This window comes from Silene latifolia, chromosome X (assembly GCF_048544455.1).
Source record: "Silene latifolia isolate original U9 population chromosome X, ASM4854445v1, whole genome shotgun sequence".
Classification (NCBI taxonomy): Eukaryota; Viridiplantae; Streptophyta; class Magnoliopsida; order Caryophyllales; family Caryophyllaceae; genus Silene; species Silene latifolia.
The window spans coordinates 246,043,533-246,052,500 of NC_133537.1; the positions used below are offsets into that span (position 1 = coordinate 246,043,533).

At 38.5% G+C, this 8,968-nt stretch overlaps 1 non-coding gene across 1 annotated transcript; it reads right to left on the reverse strand.

Moving 5' to 3' along the window:
* Nucleotides 1-6,628: 6,628 nt before the first annotated feature.
* Nucleotides 6,629-6,735, reverse strand: LOC141625287 (small nucleolar RNA R71). Its single transcript, XR_012535076.1, has one exon. It is a non-coding gene; the product is annotated as a small nucleolar RNA R71 (small nucleolar RNA).
* Between the last annotated feature and the right edge of the window lie 2,233 nt (nt 6,736-8,968).

An 8,968-nucleotide genomic window follows, 5' to 3' on the forward strand; every position in this document is an offset into this window, starting at 1 on the left:
GAACTGCACGCATAAGGGGTATGGTTTATTATAATTTTTATTTTTTCACTAACAAATAAAATGTGCAGGACAAAGAAGGGAACAAAAAAAGACTCACCAGTAACGCAAGCCTCATGATTCAAATACGCCGGTCGGGACCCACAGAATTGGTCGGACAAACATATAGCCAATGACCCACCTTTGTCATGACCACTTTGTCCAAATTACTCGAGAAGAGGAGTAGTAGACGCCCTGACCTTGAAACTTATACGGCCATGACTGTTTGTTTTAACAGCATAACAGGTCTTCAAATCGTCAAGAGAAAAAGAGATATTGTGTTTTTTACAGAGGTTCTCAATAGAACATACAACCTTCCACACCATTGGCATTAATTGATAAGATAGAACACCGATTTCCTTAATAACCTCAACCATAAGAGGAGAAAAAGGAAGCTTACATGACCGCCCCGAAAGCCCGATCATGGATGAGAACCAACCAGGACAAGCCCGGCCGCCCGATAGGATAATCCTCGGGGATCCGGACTTCAAAGATCGCGGGGATGATCCCCTTATCCTTCAAAATCTTCTCAAACTCAGGCTTCAAACGGTTTGCAGGAGACTGATCCTCATTTAAAGCCTTCGTAGGCTTGAATTGGAAATCACCATGAGATATTGAGATCATCTCCAATAGAGGATCACTCGACTTATTTACTGTGGGAGATGGAGCAACAGAAGAAGCATGCAAGTTTTCAGAAGAAGTTTCCTCAGGATTCTAAGGAGGAGGAGTTGCAGGAACCGCTGCCCTGGTAGATTTTTTCTTTGCAGCCATTATTTAAAAGATTATGGAAGATTGATTAAAGATTGAGGAAGTTGGAAATTAAGAAAACTGAAGAAAAAGATTGTTAAAGAGAGAAGATGAGAAGAAATTCCGTTGATGAGTTCAACTTAATGAAGCACACGGGTATTTATAGTGAAGAATGTTAGGGTTTCAGCCGCAAAGGAAGTGGATAATCATTAAGGAAGTTGCAGTAAATAAACACGCGTCAGAAGTTGCAGTAAAATAGCCGTTACAAGGATTTTATCAGGGAAAACTTAACCGTTGGGTAATCTTACCAATAATAAAGTTATCTCCTCATTATTTCGTCCTGGCACACTGCAAATGAGGAGATAAGGGGCAATTGTTAGGCCTAGAAATCCGCAGACCTTCCTGATCAGTATCTCACCTAAACCTGACTACCAGGCCGTCAGGGTGTCATGCTATCAGGGCACATGAAGATAGGCGCCAGGCCATGGAGAGGACAACGGTCAAAATATCAGGACGATATTAGACCATATACACGTATAATAAAGGAATTATATACGCAACATTAAGTGTGAAGATTACGTAGTAAATGCAGTAATTAAGGGAGGAATAATTAGCAATTATTACTGGCAATTATGGAGAATATTCTGCCTTTAATGCCGGATCAAGCAGCCGTTCAGGGAAGGAGACTATATAAGGAACACTTTGAAGATTTTAGAAGGCATCTCGTTCATACGCAAGAAGAAGCATATACAATACTTAGAAAAATACAAAGATTGTTATAATCATATAATTATTCTCCCAAATAAGCATAGTGAAATCCTCTCCTAGCTTGGTGCCCGTGGTTTTTTCCCATTCAAGAGTTTTCCACGTACAAAATTATTTGTCTTATTATTATTGTTGTTATTTCATTTACAGCTTATTATTATACCCTGACGACCTGACCAACAGACTACCTAGAGCTAGTTAACCTTACACAACTCTACCCTGACCAGATTTCGCCTTGCGCAAAATCCACACAAAACATTCACCATTGATGATCTTCTATTAATTTCACCATTGATGATCTACTTTTATTATTGATACTAATTTCTGTATTCTAGGGTTTAGTTAGCTTCTCTAAATTAGAATAAACTGACCCAATCCAATACTAAGCTCCATTCCTATGAGTTGGACTGTGTGTCACAAGAAAGGGTTGTGAGAACTAGGTTAGCCTATTAGGTATGTGTTTATAATGTGGACTAATCATTTCGAGTTTCAGATGACTTTATTTGAGGTTCATGAATAATACAAAACTGTATTAATATCCTCATTTTAGTGCTGACTGAATAAAGAAGCTTGATTATCTACACATTTGGTCATTTTGTGTTGTCAGTGGCGATCATTCCTAAGCAACAAATTGCTTGTATTTTTGCCGATTTACTTGTTATTTGATTACACCTGTATTTGTGTAGGTGGCAATTATCGCAAGTTGTAAATCCCGACTCAATTGGGAAGAAGCTAACGGCTAAAGAAGGCAGAGGAATAGCATGTGAAAATGAATATGAAATGCAAAGCTCGGCTGAAGAAGTAATCAAATCACTGAATGCTTAGGTATGTGTTGTCAGTGGCGATCATTCCTAAGCTCAGCTGAAGAAGTGACCATTCATATTTAGATTAGGTCCAAGATTCACAAATTGGGTTTAGAGTTCACAAGATCAGGCCCGAGATTCACAAGATTAGGTCCAAGGTTCACAAAATAAGGTTCAAACATAGACCTGATTTTGTGAAACTTGGACTTGATTTTGTGAAGCTTGGAGTATATTATGTGAACCCTAGACCTGATTCTGTGAAACTCGATTTTGGCAAACATAGACCTAATTTTGTGAAACCTGGACTTGATTTTGTGAAGCTTGGACTAGATTATGTGAACCCTAGACCTGATTTTGTGAACTTGATTTTTTCAAACTTAAGCTTGATTTGTGAAATCTAGACTTGATTTTGTGAAGCTTGGACCCAGTTATGTGAACTTAGGACTTAAATTGGTTAATTTCCTAGTAATAAATAACTATATGAGGTTGATGTATCATGTTTCATGTGTTTGTTATTTGTTGATGCACAATTTACTGTTTGTACTTATCATCTATTAGCTCAAAAGATAGAGCATTGTGGTGCACACAAGGTGTGGGTTCGAGTCCCACATAGATGAACAAATATAAATATACGATTATAATATATTTATCAATGTTAATATATGTCCAATGTCACTTGTTTATGTGTTAGATTTACAAAATCGGGTCTAGGATTCACGAAATTAAGTCCAGGGTTCACAAAACCATGAAGTAATTTGGTGAGGCCGGCCGCCTCGCCATAATTAACGGCCTCACCGGATCCGGCCTACATATATATATATGTATATATATATATATATATATATGTATATATATATCTATATGTATATATATATGTATATGTATATGTATATATATATCTATATGTATATATATATGTATATGTATATATATATATATATGTATATATATATATGTATATATATATATATATGTATATATATATATATGTATATATATATATATATATGTATATATATATATATATATATATATATATATATATATATATATATATAGAGAGAGAGAGAGAGAGAGAGAAATAGGATCATGTGCGAACCTAAAGTTCGGTGCGAACTTACGAACTAACTTAAAAGGCATCCTTCACCTAAAACACATACTGATACCAAACCATTCCCGTACTCCCCTTTTCACATTATCCCTATCATTAAATTATTCCCTACATTAACACTTTGTATCATCCTGACCCACCAACCACCACCACCCTTCGCCGGCGGCCTCACCGTCGATTGCTCTACCGGCGTTTCGTCAGAACTACTCTTGTCCAACCAATCCGTCAGAACTACTCTTGTCCAACCAATCCTGTCCTCTCATTCGCCAACGATCAAATCGATGCTTTTCCGACAAAGCTAACTTTTGCCCATGGTCGATTCTTAATAATCCAAAAAGAGGATGACTTGCTAACAAAAAAGTTGTTGTGAGAAGAAAGAAGATTGAAAAGGCAATATTGCTTGCGTATCTGGGCTCGATTAAAGTCGGGTTCCGATTCCGAGTTTCATTGTGGTGATGTTGGTGCCACCACTACTGCTTGGTGGATGCATGAAGTAGTGGCATGAAGTCGACGAACCAGGGAGTAGCAATTCGTGGTTAGCAGTTCGTGGTCCGTGTTGATTGATGTAAAACCGGGTACCAATTTGGTGTGAATTTTAGAAACAAAAGGGGCCTGATTTGGTGAAGTGTTTTGAGTGATATTTTTGTGTTTTTAGAGTTTAGTTTGCAGTGGAAAATGTTAAGTAAAATGGATATGGATTAGTGATGTGACCATAATTAGCGCATATTTAGCCCCCGAATTAGCCTTGTTCCCATGCTTTTTAGTGCATATTTGGGTCATTTATTATCTTTAGTTCTTTGTTTTGCATATTCTTTGAGATTTTGATCCCTTGGTAGGAAAGGAGTAAGAATCTTGCATTTTCATGGCAAAACGAGACTAAATTGATCGAATCCAATGACCAAGCATCAAGGAGAGACAAGATTAGAAGGCCTTTGTACATATTATAGTAGATGAGCAATGTTGAGAAAGGATCCTTGAGTCCCCAAGGAAATCCCCAAGGAATTTATGAAAAAAAGGGAAGAAAAGAAGAAGAAATCTTGCTGAAGAACAATCCGTGTGGATTGACTACAATCCGCCGTCCTCCACTGCACAATCCGTGCGGTTTCATCCCAAGACGCTCGGGTTAGCACAGCCACAATCCGCCCGGATTCCTCCAAAGCCGCTCGTGTTCCACGGCCGAGAATCCGCCCGTCCCGACACTAATCCGCTCGGATTCCTCTACAATGCAATTTCGTCTTCTCCAAGCTACAAAGAAAGAAGCCCTTCCTTCGAAAAATACCGGCTCCTCCCTGCTCAATCTAAAAAGTGTAATTACTAGTTCAGCCCTTAGTTAACCCTAATGCATCCCCCTAATTTCCACTATAAATACCCCATTAGTCTAATTAGAAGAGCATGTTCTTCTTATCAATAATTAGAGTAGTTAATATCAATCAAATCTCTCTTTAGTATTGTAATCAACAATTAATCAAGTTCTAATACAAGTTTTATTTCCTTAATCTCTCTTTTGTTCATCCTTTATTTTGGGTAATTGAAGATTATTTGGGTTATTATTGGGAGATTGACAACCTCTTAATCAAGCATCAAGTACTTCTTTTATCTTTGCTTTATTATTGGCATCATTAGTAGGTATAATTCTCTTAATTCCTCTTTAATTATTATTAATTACTTTCATTTATTCATCATGTTTCCTTTTGTTGGTATGATTGACAACCTTGCTAGTATGATCAACATGATAATGAGTGAGTAGTCTCTTAGCTAGGGTTAATGGGTGATTAGGGGAAACCAACATGGGGAATGATTCATGCTTAAATTAATATGCTTTCATGTTTTATTTGCTTGCTTGTTTTGATATCAACTCATGCACATGTTATATTTGATGAAATGCAAAGCCTATGAATCCTTGCATTTACCACCATCTCCTATCTTTTCAATGAGACTTGTAAGACATAAACCAACTCGAGTCTCATTAGACCATGCATGTTGTTGAGTGGGGAAGATTAAGTCGACTTGTAGGTGTTGTACAATCTAATCGATTCGGCTCCGGGACCCAAACTTTCCTAGGATTGTAAGATATAACCCAACTCAATCCATCACAACAATAATTGCTTGCTTATAATTTGAGAACATGTTTGTATGATCAATTCCCATGATTCCCCTATGATCCCATGACACCCTAGTGCTTTTTAATCAATTGTTTACACCCCTTTTATTTCATCTTGCTTGTTTATTTTCATTGCTATTTTAGTTAGTGATCTTCTACATCAACCCAAATTGTGACATCCCTAAGACACCACTAGTTTCAATAGAAATCTCATCTCAATTCCCGTCCCTTGGGATCCGACCTTTACTTGCCTCTTTACTAATTGTAGAGTTGTTTGTGAAGCTATAAATTGTGTTTTGATTCGGACGTGACCCAACGACCACACCTTTAATTGTGAACACGAAACGGACCGATAAAAAATGGCGCCGTTGCCGGGGACGGTGTTAACTTGATTTAGATTTCTTACATTGTTATTAGTTGTGTCTTTCTTTGCCTTGGGGAAGTAAAACTCCTCAAGGTTTGTTCTAATTGTTTTCAAGTTGTTTGATATTTTGCATGTCTAGAAGGTCACAAGGTGATTTGTTACCTTTTGACCGTGAAATTGAAAGAACCTTGACGAACAATAGGAGATTTGCTAGGAGGAATTTGAGAGGTATTAGTGAGGTTATTCAACCAACTATTGAGTTCATCAACCCTTTTGCAAGAGAAGGAGAGGAGAACCCATTACAAAATACCCCACAAAATCAACCTACAATGCCTAAATTCTCGTCACATTTCGTACCCACCGAGGAGAACCTACCCAATGGTACTCCTACACCACAACATCTAACCGGAAATTTTATTGCCAAATCCGCCTTTATCCAATTAGTCGAAAGGAGCCAATTTGGGGGGATGCCTAGTGAAGACCCTCATTCTCATATCGAAACCTTTTGTGACTATTGTGATGCGATTTCTCAAACCGGTGTGACTCAAGACCAAATTCGATGGGTCTTATTTCCTTTTTCTCTAATGGGCACCGCGAAACAATGGTTGAAGGGCCTTGACAAGGCCACTCTCGGAATAGATTCTTGGAAGAAGTTGGCTCTAGCTTTCTACAAAAAGTTCTACCCACCAGAAAAGACTAACATGCTAAGAGCTCAAATTACGGGTTTTAAGCAAAGGGATGAAGAATCTTTGTATGAAGCTTGGGAGCGTTTCAAGGGAATTTGTCGCTCATGTCCTCACCATGGACTTAGCGAATGGTTCTTGGTACAACAATTTTGGAACGGTTTATATGAAGATTCAAGGAACATTCTCAACATGGGATCAAATGGAATGTTCACCGAAGTTGATGACAATCAAACATGGAACAAGATTGAGGAAATGGCGGTCCATAACTCACAATATAGTAGACCTCGCAAGGCTACTAGAGGAGGAAGGCATAAAGTGGACTCCGTTACTCAATTGGGTGCTCAACTTAGTGCTCATATTGACACAATCAATTTGAAGTTTGAACAAGCTATGGCTAAACTTGAAGAAGCCTCAAAATCACCAAAGCATCATGTTAATGCCATGACGGCATCCTCATCAATCCCAAGTGGGATATGTGAGAATTGTGGAACTTTGGGACATGACCAAAGTGAATGTAGGGGAACAAATGAACAAGTGAATGCTTTCCAAGCATACAAGAGTGGTACCCCTTATTCCAACTATTACAATGAGAACACCAAGTTTCACCCAAATCTCTCATACAAAAGCCAAAATGTTCAAAACCCTCAAATAACATACACCCCACCTCCCATGAGAAACCAAAATCAAAGACCCTTTTACAATCAAAACCAAGGTTACCAAAATCAAAATCCATACAATCACCAAAATGACCAAGGTTTTGATGTCCAAAAAGCGGTCCTCCAAATGCAAAAGAATCAACAAGAATTTTTCACTCAAATGCAAAAATATAGTCAAGCAAAGGAAACAACCATCAACAACATTCTAGCTCACACCAAGATGTTGGAAACACAATTGACTCAACTAGCATCTTCAAGCTCACAAAGACAAAAGGGGCAATTACCACCTCAAAGTAATCCCCCAAGACATGAAACGGTTAGTGCCATTCATTTGAGAAGTGGTACAAGGTATGAAGCACCGAAGAAGCAAGTTGAGGATGAAGTTGTGGAAGCTAGTGATAAGGAAGAAATTGTGCAAAACTCCAAAGATGGAGAATCATCAAAAGAAGAAAGTTCAAAGAAAAATGAAGACAAGGTCAAGGAGAAGGAGCCCATTGTGATTAGACTTCCTTTTCCAAGTCGTCAAGCCAAGCCCAAATTTGATGACCAACTTGGAAAGTTTATGGAAATTGTGAAGAATTTGGAAGTCTCAATTCCTTTCACGGAATTAATAAATCACGTACCGGCCTATGCGAAATACATGAAAGATATCCTCACAAAGAAGAAGTCGATCCGGAAACTTGAGACTATCGCCTTCACTAAGGTGAGTAGTGCAATACTTCAAGGGAGTTCACCTCCAAAACTAAAGGATCCGGGAAGCTTCTCAATACCGTGTACCATTGGCGACACAACGATCAACAAAGCCTTATGTGATCTAGGGGCTAGTGTGAGTGTTATGCCGTACTCGGTAAGTAAAAGGTTGGGGATGGGAGAGCTTAAATGCACCAACATCACACTCCAAATGGCCGATAGATCGACGAAGACACCATTAGGGATATGGGAAGATGTCCCCGTGCGAATTGCAAAGTTTTTCATCCCGGTGGACTTTGTCATTGTTGATATGGAGGAAGATTCCAACATTCCAATCATTCTAGGAAGACCCTTCTTACACACCGCGGGTGCGGTGATTGATGTGAAACATGGTGAGCTCACTCTAGAAGTGGGAGATGAAAGCATAACCTTTAATCTTGACAAGACTATGAGAGCTCCTCGTTTGCATGAACCGTGTTTCATGATTGATCATTATAGCCGAAAGGATGAGAGGAAGAAATCGGAACTCCAATGGAAGAAGAAAATTGAAGATGCTCCATTCAAAGAGCAAGTGAATTGTGACAAGGAGAGCTTGCAAAACTCATCAAAATCAATCAAAGAAGAAGAGGATGGCCTCATTGGCCAAGAGAAGAATTTAGGAGAGTTGTCTCCATCAAATCAAGAGATTTTCAATGATCAACTTAATGAAGTTTGTGGTCTTTGGGACGACGAATTTGAAGGGATTTTTAATCCCTACATTGGTAATGCCATCGATCAAGACTGACAACAAGGGCCAAAGTCTATTGAAGAGCTTTATAACGATAGTGAGCAAGCTTTTGATTATTTCTTCAAGGAGTTGAGCAACATCAACAACACCTTGAACATGCCCCCTTGACATCTCATCAAGAATGAGAGTTTGGTGGAGTCCTCCCTAAACCACCGTTTGTAAATATTTCTAACTCCCTAACTCGCATTTCAATTCTTGTATTACATTTTTTTGTCATCTTTG